General features: G+C 45.4%; 1 protein-coding gene across 5 annotated transcripts in view; it reads right to left on the bottom strand.

Moving 5' to 3' along the window:
* Positions 1–25,454, bottom strand: part of KCNJ15 (potassium inwardly rectifying channel subfamily J member 15) — a 136,725-nt gene that overhangs the window by 13,979 nt on the left and 97,292 nt on the right. The window contains exon 1 of one of the 5 annotated variants that reach the window (XM_077479902.1): positions 16,469–16,604. The exons of the other annotated variants lie outside the window; for them this stretch is intronic. The gene's annotated coding sequence lies outside the window, so the exon portion shown is untranslated. Of the gene's footprint in view, positions 1–16,468; positions 16,605–25,454 lie in introns of those variants that run through there. 5 annotated transcript variants of the gene reach the window in all.

The raw sequence follows: 25,454 nt of genomic DNA, 5'->3' as shown, positions 1-25,454 counted from the left end.
GTTTCGTTAAATTTAGTTGATTTGTTCAATTCGTAGTCGGAATTAGAATTTTCTTCAAATTTACAGATTTTTTTCGATTCGAATCGTTCAAGTCGCTAAATTTTCGAATCAGTTGATAAACAAAAAATTTTATATTGTTTTTTCGATTCAAATGCAGCAAAGTGAACTAACAAAAGAAAAATCTTCATCAAATGATTACAATGACTCTTTAAATCACCTCCGGCTTAACAAAAACAGCATTATTTTGAAATGGTACTCTGTTGCTTTGATTTCAGCAATATGTGTAGCTAGAATATGTGTAGCTGGGCACAGTGGCGGCAATTGACTAGATTAATGAATCAAAACGAAACAATTTTTTTTGTCATGCACATGTCTAGTTTGCTGCCCTGGCTGCATAGTCAGTGACAGCTAATTATCCACAGAAGTAAATACAGTGGGGGTCAGGGGGGGTTGGAAGGGTGTGTAGGCCCCACCCACTATAGGCTGCCTGCAGGAAACGACAGGAGGGGGCGGAGACAAGACCAGTCACCCTGCACGAGGAGAGAGAGCAGCAGTGAGTGGTCTTTATTACAGGAAGCTCCTGCACAGAAGGAAAGTCTCACACTGGATTACTGCACAGATCTGGAAGAAATACACAAAGCACACCAAGATTCAAGGAAGATTACACAAGGAAGAATATTTGCTTTATTCAGCAGTTCAACGTTAAATACTTGTAACTGGAACAAGTGTTCCTATTGGAAGATTTTACCATTATTCCTATGGCAGTGATGTTGGATGAGAGAAACAGAGATCTTCCCAGTGGAGCCAAAACCAGCAGTGAAATAACTGACAGAGGTTCTAAACGGTTATCTAATACAATCAGGGAAGAATGAAACTCCTCCTACAAGCTTTAACCAGACACTGATAGAAGTTACAAGACTGCTCTATACTGCTGTTGAGAAAAGGTATTTAGAAGTTTATATTTACTAAATCTATTGCATTTCCATGTTCTGTGTACTGGGAGACCAGATATAGTGAATGCAGGGTCCTATGTATAGTAACACTTTCACCACTTCAGCCCTGGAAGATTTTACTCCCTTAATGACCAGAGCATTTTTTGCGATACGGCACTGCCACACTTTAACTGACAATTGCACGGTCGTGAGACATTGCACCCAAACAAAATTGACGTCCTTTTTTTCTACAAATAGAGCTTTCTTTTGGTGGTATTTTATCACCTCTGTGGTCTTTATTTTTTGTGCTATAAACCAAAAAAGACCGACAATTTTGAAAAAAAAAGCAATATTTTTTACTTTTTATTAAATATCCCCCAAAAATATATTTTAAAAAATAATTTCTTTGTCAGTTTAGACCGATATGTATTCTGTATTCATTTTGCCGCCGCATGTTTTTGGTAAAAAAAAAAAAAACGTAAGCATATATTGATTGGTTTGCGCAAAAGTTATAGCACCTACAAAGTAGGTGATAGATTTGCATTTTTATTTTTTATTTTTTTTACTATTAATGGCATCGATAAGTGATTTTTATCAGTACTGCGACATTGCGGCGGACAGATCAAACACTTTTTTTGGGAACATTTATACAACGATAAGAGCTAAAAATAGCCACTGATTACTGTATAAATGTCACTGGCAGGGAAGGGGTTAATACTAGGGGCGATCAAGGGGTTGAGTGTTCCCTAGGCAGTGTTTCTAACTGTGAGGGGATGTGACTGACTAGAGGAGGAGCCAGATTGTTGTTCCTACTTAGTAGGAACAGACAATCTGTCTCTCCTTCCCTATCAGAACAGGGATTTGTGTGTTTACGTGCAGTAGGTGCACGGCGCCTGCAGTTGCTCTTAAAAAGAGCCGCCGTACGTCGACGGAGATTCCTGCAAGAGAGACATTCTGCTGCCGTATATTTACAGGAGGCGGTCTGGAAGTGGTTAAAGATGAACTGCAGTCTGCTCACATAATTTGTAATAAAAACATATTTGCCATTCTGAAGCTTCCCTCCACTCACTTTGCATATTCTTTTCTATATACTGTGATTCAGTACTTGCCAAATATGCTGCAGAAATCTCCCTCCACTGAGTCTGGCTGCATCCATTTTAACTGTGGGCAGCTGAAGCTGTGGCCTGTTCACTTCCTGGATTTACACAGACACACAGAGGCACACCTCCAGCTATGCAGCTCTCATTGGCCCTCTTATGACTCGCCCCCCCTCCCTTCCTGGCAAACTCTCACAAGAGTGATAGAGAGAGCTGTGCATGATTTCGTAAGCCTAGGCTAATGACCAGACAAGAAAGAGGAAGTGGGCTGTATAAGGTATTTCCTGGCAGAAAAAAATATTTTACTATCCAAAGTTAAAACAACAAGGGGAGAGGATTTAATAGATGGAAGTTGAAAAAAATGACAGAAGGTCTGCTTTAAGTTACGAGGAATGTGTAATTATTGCTTGTACCCTGGGTCAGGAGGAAGCATTACAGGTGGAGGAAAGACCCTGTGCAATAGATGAGTACATTTATTCACAGTGCTAAAATGATTTACATCAGTGGTTCTCAACCTGGGGGGGTCAAATGATGATTTGCCAGGGGTCACCGAATCCTGGGCCGATCCTGAAGCCCGCACTGCTCTCCCAGCCTTTTTGTGATCACCCAGCAGGTCCTTCCCTGGAACCTGTGACCACCCAGTTGGGCTGTTCCTGAAGCCTACTCAGTCTCTTTGCAGCCACCCATTCAGTTCATGGCATGGCTGGGTGCAGAGACTAGAGGTCAGCTGACTGGTGAGGAATGTGAAGTGGGAGGGGCTGGAAGAGACCCTATCTCCTGATTTTGGTATAGGTGTCACTATTACGAGACACCACAAAGTCGGAGACACAGTGAGTAACACTACCTGTGATTATAATTGCCATTAAAAGTCCCTACTACAGTTCTTAGATGACCTTGCTCAAGAGCTCCTAAGTTGGCTGATCAGAACTGCCCCCAGCACTGCCACTCATCCCACCCCCCACCAAGGAGTAAGAGAGGGAATAAAAATAGAGAATACATGTAAGGGAGAGGAAAAGAGAGGAGGAGAAACAAAGAAAAAGGGAGAGAAAGAATAATGCTGCGTACACACGATTGGAATTCTCGTCGTAAAAAGCTCTGATGGTTTTCCCGACGGAATTCCGATGGGATTTCGCTCAAGCTGTCTTGCATACACACGCTCACACCAAATTCCAACTGTCAAGAACATGATGACGTACAACACATACGAGGGGACAAGGAAGTTCAATAGCCAGTAGCCAATAGCTTCCATCTCGTAGTTGAATCTGAGCATGCGTGGGTTTTTGCGTGTCGGAATTGCAAACACAACGATCGTTAAATTCAGAACATGCTCTCAATTTTTTGCTGGTGGAAATTCGGACAGCTAAATTCCGATGGAGCCTACACACGGTCACATTTTCCGATGAAAAGCTCTCATCGGTCTTTTGCTGGCCGAAATTTCCGATCGTGTGTACGCGGCATAAGAGAAAACGAGAAAAAGTTAGAGAGAGAGAGATGGGGGAAAAAAACAAGAAATTAGGATAAAGAGAGATAAAAGGGAAAGAAAAGAGAACAACGAGAAAGTGGGGTACATCCTAAAATGTACCATAAGGAGTTTTCATACTGTGCAAGTGGAAGGGACTCAGGGAGCGCTAAATGTCGGTGGATTAGGGGCGCAAATTACTTGTCTTGCCTTGGGTGCTAACAAGCCACGCTACGAAAATAATTTTACTGTTAGGGGTCCCTACAACTTGGGAAATTTTTATCAAGGGGTCACGGCACTAGGAAGGTTGAGATACACTGATTTATATGATTTATCAGGTATTCGGGGATTAGCATATTTCCACGCATTTAAATACAAGTAAGCAAGGGCGTCGCTAGGGGGTGGCTATTTGGGCTATAGCCCCGAATCTGAGGCCCATAGCCCCGAGTCTCTTGCCGCAGGGTCCATGCCTAACCAGCGGGTCGCGGCCGCAGCTACTGCAGCAGGTGGGCTGGCTGCATGAGACAGGCGGAGGAGATGAGAGAAGTGAGCGGGCAGAAAAGCAGAGGTGACATCTCTTTCCGCCTGCTCCTCATCGGTGCTCTTCACAGCCGGGCCTCTTCAAGGTGCGGCGGGGAGCAGAGAGAGGACATAATCTCTCACTGCCCACCACACATCAGTGCTCTTCCACCCTCACAGCACAGTGGAGGGGAGGTTACGTGCTTCCTGTCATTGGTGGAGCTCCACTTTGCAGCCAGACCCCCTTGCTTCAATGTCAGAGGTGCAGCGGGGAGTAGGGAGATGACATCATCTCTCACTGCCCGCCCTGCATCACCGATCTCCTGCCCTCACTAAATCGACCAGTGCTGCCAGCAATGCAGCGTCAATGCACATTTGGTGGCACTGGTTGGCATGGCAAGTGACAATCCACATCAGTTGGCAAGTGACAACCCACATATGGTGGCCGGTGATATGGCAAGTGACAACCCACATATGGTGGCCGGTGATATGGCAAGTGACAACCCACACCTGGTGGCCAGTGATATGGCAAGTGACAACCCACATCTGGGTGGCCGGTGACATGGCAAGTGACAATCTGCAAATGGTGTCAGGAGATGTGGCAAGGGACAATCTGCAAATGGCGGCAAGTGATGTGACAAGTGACAATCCACATCTGCTGTCAGGTGAAAGTGGCAAGCAACAAGCCACATCTGGGGGCAGGTGGCGGTGGCAAGTAACACGCTGCATCTGGTGACAGGCAATGGTGGCAAGTAATACGCTGCATCTGGTGGCAGGAAATAGGGCAAGTGACATGCCCAGGGCTCCCACTGATTCAGAGAAGCACGGATTATGAATGCAATGATATAAGGAGTGCTGGACATGACAGTGTGGATGAGGGACACAGAGGGTTAAGCTTTATGGGTGGAGCTGAGGAAAAAGGTTTGCAGGAAGCAAGTTCAGTGTAGGGGAGGGGTCATATAAAAGGGAGGGGTGTGGCTTTAGGGGATCATTCGGATCCCAGCGTGACACAGAGGCAGTTTTTCCCGCCCTCCCGCCCTAATGTTATGTGTTTGTTTTGTTGTGTCGTTTGTTGCTGGTCTTTTCTTCTTTTGCAGGTTTCGTCGGTTGTCACGGCAGCTGAAGGTTTTCCTGTGTTGGCGGTGTGTTTTCTGGTGGTTTCTGACGGTAGACAGGTACTCAGAAGGGATCTGAGGGTGTGGGGGGCTCATCTAACGATCGGCCCCTCTGGGTATTCCTGAACGTTGGAGGGAATACGGTTATGTTCACTGGCGGAAGTTGTCTCCGACCGGTCACAGGTGGAGGCCTTTGGGAAGTTGGTGAGGTGTACCGCAGTGATTTGGTATTGTCTTAAGTGGGGTCACCGTCAGAGATCACCAGAATGGGCAGTTAATGTTATTTAATGTGGTTTAATGGTAATAAAGTTATTTATATTTATATATCTATATATATTTAGATATTTTCATATTTACAAGTTATTGGAGTGAATTTTGAGTTATGTTTAATAAAGGCTGTTGTGGCCAGTTTACTCCAACCTATGGTGTGGTCTCGTTTCTAATAGGGGAAGGTATGGGTAAGGAATAATATAAGGGGAACATTCAGACTACACTAGTCATGCATAATGGTGAGTTGAACCACTTCATTATATATTACAATGTAACAGTAGAAACAATGCGCTTCAATCACCCTGACACCATATCAACCATGGTTCCATGATGAGTGAAGCTCCAACACCAGCCATTGCCCGCAAAATATGGCTTACCACTGGCGTGCCCCCCCCCCCCCCCCCCCACCACCACCACCACGGGCCTGCAAAAAGGCTGGTGAACGCTGCTATGGACTCTAGCAGTCCTAGCAACGCCCCTGAAAGTAAACATGCATCCTGTTACACCCAGAACATGACCCGAAACCTGAGCCCGGAATCATATTTCCTCTAATTGCTCATTATTGTTATCGTCCAGGTTGAGTGACAGCAGAGAAAGCGAGAGTTTCACCCCTTTTCTTCCATTTACAGTAATTCTCCAGATTAGGACCTCACGCTATGTGCGTTGGTAATCCTCATATCCAAAACAAAGTCTAATCAGAAAATAAGGACAATGGATATTTGTTTTCTGTTCTTTGAAAGCCACAAATCACAATGCATTAATATCACCATACCAGCGAATATTTCATGGTGTAGACCCATGAACCTATCCATGAACAATACGGCTGTCATACTTCTGAAGGAAACCGGAGAGGGGAATATGGATGTGTGACTGAGACGTGCTATTCAAGTAGAGAAACTTGCATAACAAATCGTAAGTTAATAGATTACTTTAATGGACCAATAAAAATGAAAGGCTTTACAAAACTGCATATGTGATTTTTTTTCTTCCAGTTGTCATTCAGTTTGGTTACCATTTCTTAGAAGTGCAAAGATTTAAAGGGTAACTCCACTTTAGTGAAAAAAAAAAATAGTAAATAAAAAGAAAATAATACAGCATATGCAATTGAGACACAAGTCATATAGTAATTGAATGTTATTAAAAATTACCTTTCCTTTTAATCTGCAGCACTGCAATTTTCTGTGAATCGCAATGCAATATGGCTACATGGAGGTGTTCTGTGCACAGATAATGTACAGAACGCCCCCCAGACATGTCATTTCCTGCTTGTGTGATTGGCTCACTGATTTTGCCAGAACTCTTCACTAAGGCCACGTACACACGGGCGGATTGTCTGGCCAACTAAGTTAGTCAGACAATCCGACAGACAGTCCGTTCAAAATTTGCATGAACGGACTTGACCACACAGGATGAGCAGACAGTCCGCTGAAAGCGTGCGCGATGACGTCTACAGCACGTACGACGGGACTAGAAAAACGACGTCCTATACACTGCAATGCAACCTTCGGCCGTGTAAATCCTTTCTGAGCATGCGCCATACTTAGTCCGTCCAACTTGCCTACACATGAGCGGACTGTCCGCTGAAACCAAGTTTGGACGGACAAAACCAAGTTTGAACGGACTGTCTTACGGAAATTCCGTAAGACTTTGTTCGTCAGATTGTCCGCTGAAAAAGTCCGCTGAAGCCCACACACGAGCGGATTGTCCGCTGAAACACGGTTCAGCGGACTAAGTTGGACAGACGTGTACGCGGCCTAAGATACCAGTTATATTTCAGGCATCCCCTGCAACAGAAATTTCATTTTTGGTTAGATACTCCCAATAGAAAATCACATCTAAAGGGATGTAGGAGCCCATGCAGGTGCAGCAGCTGGTTGATAATTAGAAAACCACTCCCATTAGACCCCTTTCACACCGAGGGCGTTTTACAGGTGCTATAGCATTAGAAATAGTGCCTGCAATCCGCCCTTAAACTGCTGCTCCGTTGTCTCCAGTGTGAAAGCCCGAGGGCTTTCACACTGGAGCAGTGCGCTGGCAGGACGTCAGGAAAAGTCCTGCCAGCAACTTCTTTGGAGCGGTGAAGGAGCGGTGTGTTTACCGTGATAGGGAAATCCCAGAACTTAGGGGATTCCAATAACATGTTGACTGCTGAACCACATTCAAAAAGATGTATTTAATATTCAAGCCTATAGTTTTAGCCATAGGCAGGGGAGCAAGCGTATACAGTACACATGGTGAAGTAATTGCTCTTCTGAGGCTGGGAGCCTTATGCCGGCCATACACGATGCGAATTCCGAACGACCCGTCAAACGATAAACGAAAGCGGCACTCACAACAACATGCGAATGTGCCATCAATTAAGTACGAAAATCGTACGTTAAAACACTATGTTTTAACGGGTTTTTTTTATTCCGTGTTGCGTTCGACCATTCGTTCGTTGTTTTATATGGTTTCCTTCTGGTTCAAACTTTCCAGAGATCGTGCGCAGTTCATTTTCTTATGTCAAATCGTCCAACTCTGCCATTAACGATACGATTTTTGGACGATTTTTGAAAAAAAAACCAACATGTTGGATTTGTCAATTTGCCCTGTCGTACGAAAATCGCATGTCGCGCATACCACACTAACGATACTAAAATCGGTCGATTTTACTTTCGCTCGGATTTTCGTTCGGAATTCGCATCGTGTATGGCCGGCATTAAAACATTTATACAATTCTAAAAGGGGGTGGGGGTCTTGTGAGTCTCTTTGAAGCCCTAATCAAGTTGTAATTGTATTTTCATTGATAAACAGATGGTCATTTGGCACCTAGACGTCAGTCACTTCCAAAGCTCTCTGGGAAAATGCCCCTTCACAGCTGAAGGTGTGAACGGCACTTGGACACAATCAAGACAGCTATCCACACACATCCTGAACATTTGCAACAAATACACTTGCTTAATCAGAATACATGTTTTTGATAATCATGCCAAAATTGTTTATAAATAAATGCAGATTCCATTTACCCAATCAACCGCTTCTCCCCATTGAAGTCAATGAGGCAGCGCTGCAATAACGCCGGCAAAACGCTGCTATTGCGGGCAGTTTTAACCCTTTTTAGGCCGCTAGCGGGGGTAAAAGCACCCCGTTAGCGGCTGAAATTCACTGCAAATCCGACGGTAAAACGCAGCTAAAAACAGTGGTGTTTCACCGCCGACGCTATGGGTGGCTTGGTGTGAAAGCCGTCTTAGGCCGCGTACACACGGGCGGACTGTTCGCCCAACTTTGTCCGCTGAACAGTGTTTGGGCGGACAGTCCGCTCGTGTGTGGGCTTTCAGCGGACAGTTTCAGCGGACAGTTGGACGGACAAGGTTTTTCGGAATTTCCGAAAAACTGTCCGCTGAAACCTTGTTTCAGCGAACAGCCCGCTCGTGTGTAGGCTTGTTCGTCAAACAAAGTTGCGCGCATGCTCAGAAAGGATTTTCACGCCGAAAGCTATAATGCAGTGTATAGGACGTCGTATTTTTCGTCCCGTCGTACGTGCCGTTCACGTCATCGCGCACGGTTTCAGCAAACTGTTCGTCCGTCGTGTGTGGCCATGTCCGTCCATGCTAAGTTTGAGCGGACTGTTTGCCGAAACTGTTGGACGGACAAAGTTGGGCGAACAGTCCGCGCGTGTGTACGCGGCCTTAGACTCACTTTTGTACATGGGCATAGACAATCACACAGGGATATCTTCAGAATAACAAAAGGTAGGAATCTGCAACAACGTTTGTCAAAATCCTTGTAATGTACATAGATCACCTAGAGGGGGATGCTTTTTTTTTTCCTCAACAAAAGGGGAGTTACTCTTGAATCTTTCATTGACTTTGTCATCTGCAGTTATTCCCTCCAGAGCCCAAGTCAGAGCGCCCCCCCCCCCACAATGACACCCCCCTCCCCTATGTATTTTCAGACCAGCCACAGTGCCACAAATCCCTCCAGACCTCCCAACACAGCACCCCCCTTCCCTCCAATGCTTTCACAAGCTCAATTAGAGCTATACCTCTCCATCTCTCCAGATTCTCAACCACAACCCACCATTGTGCCCCCCAGACAAAGCCACAAACAGTTCCCTACAAGCTCAATCACAGCCATCTTTAATCATTCTCCATTCTCTCTATCCAGATTCAATACAGGCAACCCTAGTATCCTTCCAGACTCCCAGCTGATCCCACCATCTTTTGAGACCCCCATTCATAGCTAGCCAATATGCCCTCCATCTCCCCGGTCTCCCAATTACAGCCACCAACCAACAGTGCCACCCAATCTTCCACATGCCCAATCACTGCCAGCTATAACCCTCTTCCAACTCTCCAGAATCCCAACTACAGCTGGCCACCGTGACCCCCCCCCCCCCCATTTTTCCAGATTGGTCCTATCATCTTTTTAGACCCCCATACACAGCCAGCCACCATACTCTCCACCTCTACAGACCACCAATCACACCACCAACAGCTCCACTTTCAGCCACCAACTACAGCCACCAACAAACAGTGCCACCCAATCTTCCAGCCACAAACTACAGCCACCAACCAATAATGCCCCAATTACATCCACCAACCAACAGTGCCACCCAATCTTCCATGTGCCCAATCACTGCCAGCTATAGCCCTCCTCCAACTCTCCAGAATCCCAACTACAGCCGGCTACAGTGACTCCCCCCCCCCCATTTTTTCAGATTGGTCCTATCATCTTTTTAGACCCCATACACAGCCAGCCACCATACAGACCCCCAATCACACCACCAACACTTCCACCTCCTCCCCCTCAATCTTCCACATGCTCAATTACAGCCAGCTAAAAAAAAACCTCCAGCTCTCTAGATTCTCAACTAGAGCCAGTCACTGTGACCCCTCATCTCTCCAGGCCTCAATCCCAGCAAGCCACTGTGTCCTCCATCTCTCCAGATCTCCAATCAGAGCCAGCCACCGTAACCTCCATCTCTCCAATCATAGCCAGCCACCATGCCCTCCATCTCTTCAGATCTCCAATCACAGCCAGTCACCATGATCTCCATCTCTCCAGATCGCCAATCACAGAAAGCCACAGTGCCTACAAATTTTTTCCACACATCCAACTACAGCCAATTTTAACACCCCCAACTCTCCAAACCCCAATCACAGCCAGCCACAGTAACCAACGCATCTTTCCAAACCCCCAATCACAACTACCATCAGTGCCTCCCCCTTTTTCACATGTCCAATTACAACCAGCTATAACCCCCTCCAAATCTCCAGATTCCCAACTACAGCCAGCCACTGAGACCCTTCATCTCTCCACTCCCCAATTACAGACACAAACAGTGCCTTCTATATTTCTATATTGCCAATTACAGCCAACTATATCCCCCTGAAACCCTCCAGGTTCTCAACCACAGCCAGCACTGTGAGCCCCTATCTTTCCAAACTCCAATCACAGCCATCCACGGTGCTCCCCATCCTTTCACATGCTCAATTATAGCCAGCTATAACCCTCACAAACTCCCTAGATTCCCAAGCACAGCAAGCCATTATACCCCCCCCCCCATCTTTGCAGACCCCTATTCACAGCCAGCCACAGCAATCCCACCATGTATCTAGACCCCCAATCATGGCCCGCCAACTACAGTGACCCCTTCCATTTTTCCAAATCCCCAATTACAACCTGCCAACCTTCTACTGTGACCTGCAGGTGCTGTGAGCTCTTAGAAACCAACTGAAACTTGACTTTAGAGACTTTATTGTGCTATTTGAGAATTAATTACTTCACAGTTCATACAGCTAAAGCTCGTTTTAAGGCTCCATGCACACTGAAGCTGATAAACTGCAGTTTATTGGAGTTTGGGCGTTTTTTGTAAAAGCCCATAAACTCCACTCTATGTTAGCCTATGTGTCCATGCACACATGGACGTTTTTCAGCTTTAATGAGCAGTGGAGTTTATGGGCTTTTTTCTGAACGCCAGAAATTCACGTTCAAAGTGCCGTTTTTCAGCGGCAAAAAACGACAAACGCTCATTAACGCTCATTAACGCTCATTAACGCTCGTTCATTAGTGTTCGGCATTCTATTTTTCAATGCATTGTGGGATTTTTGGAGTGTCCTCTGTGTATTTATATAAAAAACGCCCATTAACGCTAACGCTGTAAAACGCTCATTAACGCTCATTAACGCTAGTATAAAACGCTGTTAAAAGCAGGTTTTTCAACCAGCGTTTTCTGCCAGCAATCTGGCGTCCAGAAATAGCTTTTTTGAGCTTCAGTGTGCATGGAGCCTAAAGCTCTTCTACTGCTCTTTTAAAACATGTAAATGTGTTACTGTTCAAAGTCAGGGCTCAGGTGTACTTTAAGTGCATCTCTTGGCCATCACCCCAGCCCCCCCCCCCCCCCCCCCGCAAGTCTAATGTCACCTTTCAGCTGGTACTTGCAAACTCAGTATCAACAGAAATGACAAATGATGTGCTTATTATGGCTATTGAAAGAACTAATGTACTGTAGTACTGCTTATATGTGTATACTTTAATCCCTGCTTTACCTCGCCAAACTGCTTCGAGGCATTTAGAAGAATTCTTGATGTAAGAGACACACACCTTAACCTCCCTGGCGGTACGATTATTTCAGATTTTAGGTGCTGAAAGCGATACAATTATTTTGCATGGAAATTTGGCGTTTTATATTGTAGTCCTGTAATTCTTAGAAATAATTCACTTAAATCCATCCAAACAAGAGTCTAAGCCCTTGTACACACGGTCTGCGATTCCGACAACCAAATCCGTCGGAGTAATTCCGACGGATTAATTCCGGAAGAGGTCCGGAAGTGATGTTGCATACACACGGTCGGACTAAATTGTTGGAAAGTCCGATTGTACATAACGTGATGACGTTATTTCGTTAGGACGGGACTACGTTCAGGCTAGTAGCCAATAGCTTTGGTCTAGGAATTTGATCTGAGCATGCGTGGCACCTTGTCCGTCGGAGTAGGCTACACATGATCGGAGTATGTCCGATCGAAGCAGTTTGTCGGAAAATTTTACCAGCAAGTTGGAAAAATGAGTCCGTCGGATATTCCGATGGAAACAGTCCGATGCAGACCACACACAGTCGGAATATCCGACAAAACGGTCCGACGGAATTTCCGACCGTGTGTACAAGGGCTAATAGACATCCCGGGTATGATAAAATTTGAAATATGAAATCATAAATTATAATATAATAATAATAATAATATATATATATATATATATACATACATACATACATACATATATATATATAACTATAAATAAACAAATAATAATATAATAATAATAAAAAAAAATGCAATAATGTAATCAAATCAAAAACACTGAAATATGCTGAGTTGCAGAATTGTCGCTGTCATTACTTTTAGTGTTTGATGATGAATTTCCCCACAAATTACTATCGCTCAATTCTGCGAGTGATTCCAATTTATTATCGCTGTTTTCTAGCTAGTCTGTAACCACTTTTGATGTAAAGGGACATTTTTTGGTTGCTATGGACAATCTCCAGTTTCCTGGTATAAAGAACAGTATTTATAATATAAAACTGTATGCAGGACACTGGACAAACCGCTAGGGACAAAGGGGATGTGTAATTATTTGATACAGTACTGTAATCTGTAAGGTTACAGTATACTGTATCTATACTGTGTTTTTTATTTTTTGAATTTGGCGCTGAACTCCGTCCCCGTGCTTCGCAACGCTCGCAGGCTCGCAGATCACAGCGGGGAGACATCACTGGATCCCGGGGACAAGGTAAGTAAACCCCTCCATGGATCCAGCGATGCGATCCCGAGTCTGGCTCGGGAATACCGCTTATGGTATTTAAATCTTACCCCGAGCCAGACTCGGGAATACCGCCAGGGAGTTTAAAGCCTAACTCCAAGTAAAACTAAAACTTTTTTTTAATATTTTTATCCACTTGACCTCCTTCATAACCAGGCCATTTATTGAGATATGGCACAGCATTACTTTAACTGACAATTGTGCGGTCATGCAACACTGTACAAATAAAATGTATCTTCTTTTTTTAACCACAAATAGAACTTTCTTCTGGTGGTATTTGGTGGTATCTGATCACCACTGTGTTTTTTATTTTTTGTGCTATAAACAAAAAACGACCAACAATTTTGAAAAAAAAATACTATATATTTTTTATTTTCTGCTATTATTATTATTTAAGGTACTTTTTATAGTGCTGTTAATTTACATATACATTGTACATTTACACCAGTCCCTACCCTCAAGGAGTTTACAATCTAAGGTCCCTAAATCACATTCATATACTCGGGCCAATTTATACAGAAGCCAATTAACCTACCTGCTTGTCTTTGGAGTGTGGGAGGAAACCGGAGTACCTGGAGAAAACCCACACAGGCACAGGGAGAACATGCAAACTCCAGGCAGGTAGTGTTGTGGTTGGGATTCAAAGCAGTGACCCTTTTTACTGCTAGGCAAGAGGGCTAACCACTACACCACTGTGCCCCCCAGCTATAAAATATATCCAATTACATTTAACAAAAAAATGTAATTCCTTCATAAATTTAGGCCAATATGTATTCAGCTACATATTTTTGGTGAAAAAAAATACAATCAAGCACAAAAAGCGTATGTTGATTGGTTTGCGCAAAAGGTATAGTGTTAGGGATATTTATATTTATTTATGTTTTCATTTTTTTTACTAGTAATGGCAGCGATCGGCGACTTTTAGCAGGACTGCGATATTGTGGTGGACATTCTGACACTAACTGGCACTTACTGGTGACACTAATACAGGGATCAGTGCTAAAACATATGCACTGTCACTGTACTAATGACACTGGCTGGGAAGGGGTTAAAGCTCTGCCCCCCCCCCCCCCCCCCCAGCAAAAAAATTTAAAGTCAGCAGCTTCTCATACTGTAGCTGCTGACTATTAATATTAGGACACTTACCTGTCCTGGAATCCAGTGATGTCGGCTCCCCGGTGTGTCCCCGGTGTTTCCATCGGCTCTCAGTGCTGCCGCTGCCATTGCCTGTAAGTGAAACCATCTGTGGGGATGAACTTTTGAGGGACCTCGTCACGATATCTCTTGGAAGTTGGGACGGGTACCTGTCAAAAACTCGCAAATGTGGCATGGGGGGAGCGGAGGGTGGGTAGGGAGATAAGTGGAGTTTCCACCACTTTAGGGCCTTAACATCAGGGGTGATCAAAAGGGTTAACGGTGTGCCTAGCCAGTGTTTTACTAAACTCTGGGAGCGGCTTCTACTAGGGGAAGACATGGATCAAAGCAGGAACATGGGTTCCATGCCTTCCCTGCTGTCAAAACAACGATCTCCCTTGTTTACAAAGACAGATCGTCGTTCTGCATCTCTGCTTGATCTTTGGCGAGTGCCGGCAGACATTGAGTCTGTGGTCCCCACAGTGGGATCAATTTGCCGGTGGCGCACACGTGCGCCCCCAACTTGGAAGGGCCAGACCATGTATATATACAGGTGATCTGGCACACAGGTGCCATCCTGTAGCAGTTTTAAGCAAGGTCCATAAAGATATGGATGAGCGAGTTTGGGGTGGAGGAGCTTGGCTGACCCGCACAGAAAACCTTTAGGATGAATTAGAGTGGAGACTGAAAGTCAGGCCTTCTCATCCAACATCAGTGCCTGACCTCACAAATGCGCTTCTGGAAGAATGGTCAAACATTCCCATAGACTATTTATCAACAATCATCAGGATTCTATCGATGGAGGAACAGCAAGTTGGGGAATACCACTCCAGGATTATTAAAACTTTGCATCATTGTTTAATATGCAGTGTGATGTTACAACATTGGTACACTATGGGGGTTATTTACTAAAGGCAACTCCACTTTGCACTGCAAGTGCACTTGGAAGTAAAGTCGCTGTAGATCCGAGGGGGACATGCAAGGAAAATAAAAAACAGCATGTTAGCCTGCACATGATTGGATGATAAAATCAGCAGAGCTTCCCCTTATTTCAAGTGCACTTTGCACTTGTAGTGTAAAGTGGATTTGCCTTTCGTAAATTGCCCCCATTGTCTCTATTTTTCCCATTTTTTATTTTATTTTTTATAGACACTCCTAAACCTTGTGGACGGCCTTCCCAGGAGAGTTGAAGCTGTTATAGCTGCAACTCAATGAACCCTATGGACTAAAGCCGGCCATACACCTATAGATTATCTACAGATTTTCTATGGTTAGATGGAAAAAGTGGGAGATTCCTCCACAGTTTAGCGAACATGGAGAAATCTGTGGCACTTTTTCCATCTAACGATAGAAAATCTGCAGATAATCTATAGGTACAGACGAAAAACAAACTCTGGACTGCCGCACTCTTCAGAAGACCCCTTTCTTTCCAATAAAAGAAAGTGGTCTTCTGAAGAGTGCAGCAGTCCAGAGGTTGTTTTTCGTCTGTTGCTAGTGGTAATAGCCAGCACCTGTGGCTTCCCAGCCGAAGAGACAGTTTACAGCCTGCATGTGTGCTCCTGGAGTGGTGAGATCCCTTCTTATAATCTATAGGTGTATGGCCAGCATTAGACGGGGATGTCATTAAAGGCAAGTGTCCCAATACTTTTGACAATATAGTGTATTTGACCTGAACACAAGTTCACTTGCCCCCCCCCCCCTTTTTTTTGTTTTTTTTGTTAACTCAGACCTGAAAACTTTCCATAAAATGGTGCAGCTTTCAATTTGTTACAATGGAACACTAAATTTCTTGAAGTGAGGTCAGGGATTTAAACAGAAGACATTCACATAGTCCTCAATTTTCCACTGCTGATTGCTAGGCAGTGGCAGTATAAAAGTAAACAGTAAAAGCAGATTCCAAGCTGTTCTAATATGCTAAAGCTGGCCATACACCTATAGATTATCTGCAGATTTTCTATGGTTAGATGGAAAAAGTGGGAGATTCCTCCATCCACACAGTTTAGCGAACATGGAGAAATTTACTGCACTTTTTCCATCTATCCATAGAAAATCTGCAGATAATCTATAGATAGTATGGCCAGCTTAAGGCGTTGCCCTTGCTTTACAAACAACAGGTGGGCTAAGGCTTCGTTTACAACTTACCTCTATAAATTGATCGCCCTGTCTCCTCGCTGCACAGTATGTCTGTCTGGCAAAGTCTGATCGGTGCTGAAGGTGAGTCAGTGAGTTCAGCTGATTGCTAATATAGTTATTTACAAACTGCCATTGTGAAATATCTCCGGTAAACATCATTCCACATTATCAACAAACACTAGGAAGAAAATACCTTTATTTCCTCGTAGCGTCATGAAAACCTGGAATATGTACAATATCTCACAAAAGTAAGTACACCCCTCACACTTTTGTAAATATTTCATTCTATCTTTTCATGTGACAACACTGAAGAAATGACACTTTGCTACAATGTAAAGTAGTGAGTGTACAGCTTGTATAACAGTGTAAATTTGCTGTCCCCTCAAAATAACTCAACACACAGCCATTAATGTCATTAATATCTAAACCGCTGGCAACAAAAGTGAGTACACCCCTAAGTGAAAATGTCCAAATTGGGCCCAATTTGCCAATTTGCCAGATATCCCCCCAGCACTCCAACCCCTCTACACCCCAGATATCCCCCCCAGCACTCCGACCCCTCTACACCCCAGATATCCCCCCCAGCACTCCGACCCCTCTACACCCCAGATATCCCCCCCAGCACTCCGACCCCTCTACACCCCAGATATCCCCCCCAGCACTCCGACCCCTCTACACCCCAGATATCCCCCCCAGCACTCTGACCCCTCTACACCCCAGATATCCCCCCAGCACTCTGACCCCCCTATACCCCAGATATGACCCCAGCACTCTGACCCCTCTACATCCCAGATACCCCCCCCCCCAGCACTCTGACCCTACATCCCAGATATTCCCCAGCACTCTAACACCTCTACACCCCAGATATCCCCCCAGCACCCTGACCCTACATCCCAGATATCCCCCAGCACTCTGACCCTACATCCCAGATATACCCCCAGCACTCTGACCCCTCTACAACCCCAGATATCCCCCAGCACTTCGACCCCTCTACACCCCAGATATCCCCCCCAGCACTCCGACCCCTCTACACCCGAGATATCCCCCCCAGCACTCCGACCCCTCTACACCCCAGATATCCCCCCCAGCACTCTGACCCCTCTACATCCCAGATATCCCCCCCAGCACTCTGACCCCACTACACCCCAGATATCCCCCCCAGCACTCTGACCCCCCTACACCCCAGATATCCCCCCAGCACTCTGACCCCCCTATACCCCAGATATCACCCCAGCACTCTGACCCCTCTACATCCCAGATATCCCCCCCCCCCAGCACTCTGACCCTACATCCCAGATATTCCCCAGCACTCTAACACCTCTACACCCCAGATATCCCCCCAGCACCCTGACCCTACATCCCAGATATCCCCCAGCACTCTGACCCTACATCCCAGATATACCCCCAGCACTCTGACCCCTCTACAACCCCAGATATCCCCCAGCACTCTGATCGCTCTACATCCCAGATATGCCCCCAGCTCTCACCCCTCTACACCCCAGATATCCCCCCAGCACTCTGACCCCTCTACACCCCAGATATCCCCCAGCACTCCGACCCCTCTACACTCCAGATATCCCCCAGCACTCCGACCCCTCTACACCCCAGATATCCCCCCAGCACTCTGACCCCTCTACAACCCCAGATATCCCCCAGCACTCTGATCGCTCTACACCCCAGATATCCCCCCAGCACTCTGACCCCTCTACAACCCCAGATATCCCCCAGCACTCTGATCGCTCTACACCCCAGATATCCCCCCAGCACTCTGACCCCTCTACACCCCCAGATATCCCCCCAGCACTCTGACCCCTCTACACCCCAGATATCCCCCAGCACTCCGACCCCTCTACACCCCAGATATCCCCCCAGCACTCTGACCCCTCTACACCCCAGATATCCCCCCAGCACTCTGACCCCTCTACACCCCAGATATCCCCCAGCACTCTGACCCCTCTACACCCCAGATATCCCCCCAGCACTCTGACCCCTCTACACCCCCAGATATCCCCCCAGCACTCTGACCCCTCTACACCCCAGATATCCCCCAGCACTCCGACCCTTCTACACCCCAGATATCCCCCCAGCACTCTGACCCCTCTACACCCCAGATATCCCCCAGCACTCCGACCCCTCTACACCCCAGATATCCCCCCAGCACTCTGACCCCTCTACACCCCCAGATATCCCCCCAGCACTCTGACCCCTCTACACCCCAGATATCCCCCCAGCACTCTGACCCCTCTACACCCCCAGATATCCCCCCAGCACTCTGACCCCTCTACACCCCCAGATATCCCCCCAGCACTCTGACCCCTCTACACCCCCAGATATCCCCCCAGCACTCTGACCCCCCTACACCCCAGATATCCCCCCAGCACTCTGACCCCTCTACACCCCCAGATATCCCCCCAGAACTCTGACCCCCCTACACCCCAGATATCCCCCCAGCACTCTGACCCCTCTACACCCCAGATATCCCCCTCAGCACTCTGATCCCTCTATACCTCAGATATCCCCCCAGCACCCTGACCCCCTCTACCCCCCAGATATCCCCCCAGCACTCTGACCCCACTACACCCCAGATATACCCCCAGCACTCTGACCCCTCTACATCTTACATATTGCCCCCCAGCACTGTAACCATATACCATAAGATACCCCTTGTATTGTGACCCCACTATATCCCTGATACCCCCTATACTGTGGCCTCTCTACATCCCTGATACCTCTAGCGCTATAGCCACCCAAGCTACCCCAAGCATTGCTACACTCTATACACCCCAGATCCCCCCTCAACATTGTTCCCCCCCCCCCCCCCATACACCCTTGATATCCCCCAGCACAATTATTCCATCCATGTAGTACACCCTTTTTCCAGCGGAGATACAGTGCATATACATTTTTAGCTTTGTGCCTACCTAGCACTGAACTCACCTATACCAATCAACCAGGCAGAAGGAGGGTCGGAGGAGGGAGCATCCCTCCAGGCATTCCAAGCCTTTCGGTGCAAACAGTGCTGGACAGCTGGGTTCACCATGACACCATCCAAAATGCTACCTCCGCAGGTGGGCTTTCAGTGCTGCCGACTCAGCAGCTCCCATTCCAGCTCCTACCCTGCAGCCTGCAAGTACTGACCATTCAAGCTGCATGGGGCGGTGTCAGAGCATCACTGGCGCTCCCTGCCCCTCCCTGCTGGTTGTGAAATAATAGGCATCTTTCTGCACAGCATAGCACACCGCTGCCAGCCTGCCTCCCTTGCATATCCATCCCTCTCAGTGCCATCATGGAGCCCCCAATTTCGGGGCAGCGTGGGCTCAAGGACCAGCTGCTTTGGGGAAAGTGCAGGGGCCCCCCATGTAGCTGAGGCCCCTGGGCAGTGCCCAGGTGTGCCCTCTCATTAAAACAGCCCTGGCCCAATTTGGACATTTTCACTTAGGGGTGTACTCACTTTTCTTGCCAGCGGTTTAGACATTAATGGCTGTGCTTAACTTAGGCTCTGTTCTATCAGCAGATAGATCAGGGACGGTGGAAGAAGGGGAGGGTCAGAGAAGACAGGATCAAAACAGCCCTTTTACAGCATTCAGAGGATGCTTAGGTCCCAAGGTGAGTATAACAAGCATGTTTTACTGCAAATGCAGACTGATTGTGCTGTTGTGGATTTAATAACACTTTAATGCAATAAGCCGTGTCCTTTACTTGTGACTGGAGTTTTGTGATGTAGATCTACTTTAAAGCCCAATCAAGCCTTCAGTTGAAATAAGGTAAATGAATTCCATGTGCATCAAAACAAAAAATGTTACAGTTTGTTTTCTTTAAAAATCAGCCAGTCTGAGTAGAAAAGCCTGTCCCCTGCCAGCATACTTTAGAAAGAACTCCGGCTCTCACAATAGGAACCCTGACAAAAGACACACTATGTCCTGCCTATATTAGCCAATCTAATTCTACCTTCCACTTTTTTATTTTTATTTTGTTTTTTTTTACTGGTTACAATGACCTCAAACTTTCCTATACTTTCCTACACCAAGCCAACAACATGCAAGCTTTTCAGCATCTAAGTAAAGATCTGTGTAATTATGGAGTTAACTACAAGCAACAATACACAAGCCTGCTTCTCACATATAGTAAGTAATGTTAGTCTCAATTTTCCCAAGTTCCACCCAAATTCCAGGGCATGGTTCAGTGGTGGGCCAAGTTCTCCTTTCATTCCACAACGGAGATGTAAAAAAAAAAAAAGGTGGAGGTAGTTAAAAGACCTTTGCCATTCATGTAAAGTATGCACTTGCCTACATCAGTATAAATTAAAAAGTATGTATTCAATTAAAATTCCTCATAGATTTCTCTAAGAATAGATAAAAAAAAAAAGTGAGAACAACAAGAAAAGATTATGCAATTGTTCACATATAGTGCAAGGCAAAAAGCAAAGGATATAATTGTTTAAAAAATTAGTTTTAAGTAGATTAATATAATATTTAAGACATGTTTGTTAAACTCAGATATTAAAACAGTTGGGTTAAGAAATTAATAAAAAATAAAAACCTGCAATTCTGCAACAGGCTGGGAGACTTAAAATTTAGCATTGATCTGCATGCAGTGGCCATTTTATTTGCAATACTTGTGTAATATCTATAAAGGGCTATACATGGTCAGCAAAAATACTCACTCACACATTGTGGCACTCATTGAGGCGAATGATGTTATTAGACCTAAATTGGTTGTAAACCCTCACATTATACCCAGTGAAGTGAACAGCCTCAAATGATACACAGAGATTAAACAAATCCTCCTACATAAGTTGTACCTGTTTATCTGCTGTCTTTACCTTTCTACACTATTTGGAAAGTGCAGATTGTGTTAGAAATGTTTCTTCCTCTTTCAGCAGTGGGTGGGGAGTCTGGGCTTACACTGTGTGAGAGCTGATTGGAGGAAAGGGACAATCCCCCCCCGTAGTGTATTTAGGTTTTTTGCTGCCCTAGGCCTGACTAAACTCCTGCACCCCCTTATTTAAATATCACCCACCCTTTCCTGTCAAGGCCACTCCCCTTGCTCTTTAAGACCCGCCCTGAAATTTTCAGGATTCCCTTAATTTGCATAGATTTCCTCTCACTTCCTGTGTGGCTATGGTGCAGGAAGTGAAGGGAAATCTCTGCAATGGTACAGGGATGGTAAAAAAAAATAAACTGACATGGGTTAAAACCCTACCTTACTCTATCCAAAATGAAAAAAAAAAAAAGCGTTGCCTATAGGTTCTACTTTAAGCACGGAATTATGATCATTTTATGGAGATGACTAAGAAGATATAACCATGACAATGGTGCAGAAGAAAACATATAGCACAGTGAGGAAGGTTTGTGGCCCAGGATCAGAGGACAGTCAAAATTCGAAGGGGCGCCCCTCCTCACACAGTTGTGGAATGCCTGCATACTCGGAAGCAGTGCGGCCGCTTTATGGGGACGATAGACTAATTTGCCTCTCAGCCCAGTCCACCCCATAAGACTGGTGCTACACTAACAGTGTAGCACAAGCTGGCGGGGACTCTTTCAGTGCTTCCCCCCTGCAAAGTGCTGTCCTAGGCCTGGGCCTTGTTGGCCTAGGCCAGGGTACAGCGTTGCCCCCCCCTCCCCCTCCCCCTCCACATAGGCAGAGGAACGAAGGAACATGCAGAGCTGTATTCCGATTAGGCAAGCTCTGTGCTAATCTCCCTCTAAGCTCCCTTCCTGACACAAATTTTCAGCTACTGTTATCTCATGTGTCGGAGAACTTGTTAGAAGTGACTCATGTTGATAACAGAGGAACGGAGCACCAGAGAGAAGCGGCACTTAGAGCTTTGGAGTGAGATGAGTAAACACTACAGATATATGTGCTGAGTTTAACTTTCGTGAATGTAGTTTACAACCACTTTAACTGCTGACTCAATACCCACGAACTTTATGAAATGAAAAAGAAGGACACCTTTTAGCATGAAGGCAAAGGATGCACCCCCTGCCATACCCCTATATACAGTAGGATATGAAGAATGAATTCATCCAAAATGATTTTGGTGCATTCTTTTACTGCTACTTTTTCTTTGAACTGGTAAAAAATGTAATACATTAACGTTTGGATACATTTAAAAAAAAAAAATTAAAGTATACATTAAGCCAAAACTTTATTTAGTTGTGGATAAAATGTGGACGAGTCTGTAAGTTCACTCTCACCATCGGTCCTGATGACTATTGTTCAGGTACAGAAAGTGATATTCATAGCTCCCAACTGTCCCTGATTTCGAGGGACTGTCCCTCATTTGGAACAAAGGCCCTCTGTCCCTCATTTTGGTCTGATCTATATAGTTGTATATAAAATGCACTATTTATCTATCCAAAAGTGTTTTACAGTCCAAAACCTTTCGTCCAATTTCTAAATTGGTCCATTTGTAAATGTCAAAAGCCAAAGTAATAGTAGTGGTAAAAAAAACACATGCAGTTTTAACCAATCATTTCTTTTTCTAGAATTCTCCTTTAAGGGGTTGTGGCAGGGGGCGTGTCCTATGCCTTTCATACTTTTGCTAATAGGTGTCCTTCGTTCCCATCTCAACAATAAGTTAGGAGGTATGGATAGGATAGGAGGCCGGAGGAAATCTTCCAACAGGTAAACTCGGTCTGAAGCCAAATTGATATCTTCACGTAGCAGGAGCTCATGTTCCTGTTCACATTTTTAACAATTTTTGCACCTTTCCATGCTTCATGCATAGGGCAGGTCAATCAGTGGAATTCAGTTAACATTGGAGTAACATATGGATTGCGCCTTTTACTTGTTTATATTATAAAGTATTACATTCACTGGAATGGGCCAATCTATGTGGACTAAACTTACCAAAGAAGTTCCAGGACCTTTTCAGACCTGAGCATGGCACGTTTTTTCAGTGGATTCTTTGAATTTGCTTGAGGTGCCATTAACAAAAAATGGCATTGCAAACACAACGTGCGCTAAATGCATGCATAGCAAAATGTGCATTTCTGTGCTCTTTGTTGTGTGTTCGAGAACCACCAAGTGTGAATGGAGCCTAAAGGAGATATCTCTCTGCTTTGGAGGGGTTATCTCTTAACTTCTGGTCCTTTCTGGCACAGCAAAAAGTAAGGAAAAACTATCCAGTGTGGCAAAGATAAAAGAAAAAATTAACTAACAGGGCCATAACCATTCACTACTTTATCCAAAAAAAACAAAAAAACAAACATGTTAGCTCTTTATCTACATTTCAAATAGTATTGTATTATACAGTTCTTGACTACAAGATCCATCAACCGGAGTCCTTCTACTAACCCCTAAATAATAACACAGATTCTGTGACATGGGTTTAAACAACCACAGCAGACATTTTATTTCCAAAATAAAAGAAAAGACATTACAAAAACAGAAGCAATCAGGAGGGGTCTTTGGGTGTTCTTTAAGGCACAACATATAACTAGATTCACCCATGTCTTCTACCGTGCCCCAACCAGCTCAAAGATGTAAAAGACTCACACATTCTTACTTTTTCCCTAGGGGCCTAACCACCAATAACCAGCCAAGCTGAAGCACCATATCCAAAATGTGCCCCTTTGTTTTGTAACAATCCAAGTATTTACTGACCCCCCCCCCCCCCCCTCGACCTGCCTAGCTACTATGACTTTTTTTCATGAATACCTCTCCATAACCACTGAATTATAATTAACTGCATCTTGGGTGGTGAGGTAGGGAAACAGTCTCTACGCCTAACATTTCCACAGTTAATACCTGGCATCCTTTACACGAACAACCTTTGTGGCATCACCCTACCCATCTGATCTTCAACCACCAATCTGGTAAGACTTACACCTCTTCCACATTTCTATTCCTTCTCTGACCTGTTCTTCATGGTCATACAGACCCTACGTCCATTTGGTCTTCTCAGGGTCTCACTATATATTAGAACAAAAAGGGACAACTCCGGAAGAAAAAGGGATACTGAGATTTGAATCCAAATGACGGAAAGTTAGGGAGTTATGGTGGCATAAGACAGGATGGATTTTTGTAGCATGCACCAAATGCGGACTTTTCCATCTGTGGTACAAATTATTTTCACCAGGCAGTGCCAGTACTTAACAGGGCCGCAGATGATGCTTGGCGTGTGCCAGTGTGAATGCACATGTGGTCACGAACATTTGTGTGCAATTGTGCATGTGAATGCGCAGTGGCGCATGCAATGTGTGTCAGATCCTGGTGCACAGTGGCCTATTTAAAGTCAGCAGTCTGATCCCCAAGTTGCTGGATGATCGTCAGTCCCCCATGTGTTTCTTTGTTCCTGCTTATGCTGTTATTGGATTTCCTGTTACTGACCCGGCTTGCCTTTGTTCTATCTTTTCTCCATCCCCGGCTTTGACCCTTGTCTTGTTCTACTGACTCTGCTTGCCTGATTATTCATGTATGACCTTGGCCTGCTCTCCTGACTTTGCTACTGCCTGATCTCCTGTGTATGACCCCGGCTTTCTCCTGATTCTGCTACTTGCTTCTGCTCCTGGCTGAAGTCCCGTGTATGACTACTGGCCTGGCACCTGACTTTGCTCCTGGCTCTCCCTACTGCCAAGTATCGCCTGGTACTTCTGAGAGACTCCTGCCTTGCAGCACATCCTATTTACGGAGCCATCATCCGGTGAACATCTCCTTCAGCCTAACGCAGCGGACAACCCATGCTTCTTTGGGCGTAGCATCTCCTGTTACCACTTTCAGGGGTGCTTTCCACTCAGCCACAAGGAGAGCCCTCTCAGCACTCCAGCCTCCGACCAGGTACGTGACACATGGTTTTCATTAAACATGCATGTTATGCAGCAAGCAGATAATCCTGCAGCTGGCTTTAAGGAATCAGGATGGTGGCATGCACAACAGTAGAACAGCCAGACTACTTAAAAATGTATGTGACACCCATGGAGCCCAATACCATTCAATATTCCAAGTTTTAAGTGCTGGTAAGAGAAGCTAAAAAACAATAATCTCCCTACTT

This window comes from Lithobates pipiens, unplaced genomic scaffold, assembly GCF_037356315.1.
Source record: "Lithobates pipiens isolate NorthernLeopardFrog02 unplaced genomic scaffold, aLitPip1_a1.2 Scaffold_16, whole genome shotgun sequence".
NCBI lineage: Eukaryota > Metazoa > Chordata > Amphibia > Anura > Ranidae > Lithobates > Lithobates pipiens.
The sequence above is the reverse complement of the archived record's forward strand: the minus strand, read 5'-3'. Positions and strand labels throughout refer to the sequence as shown.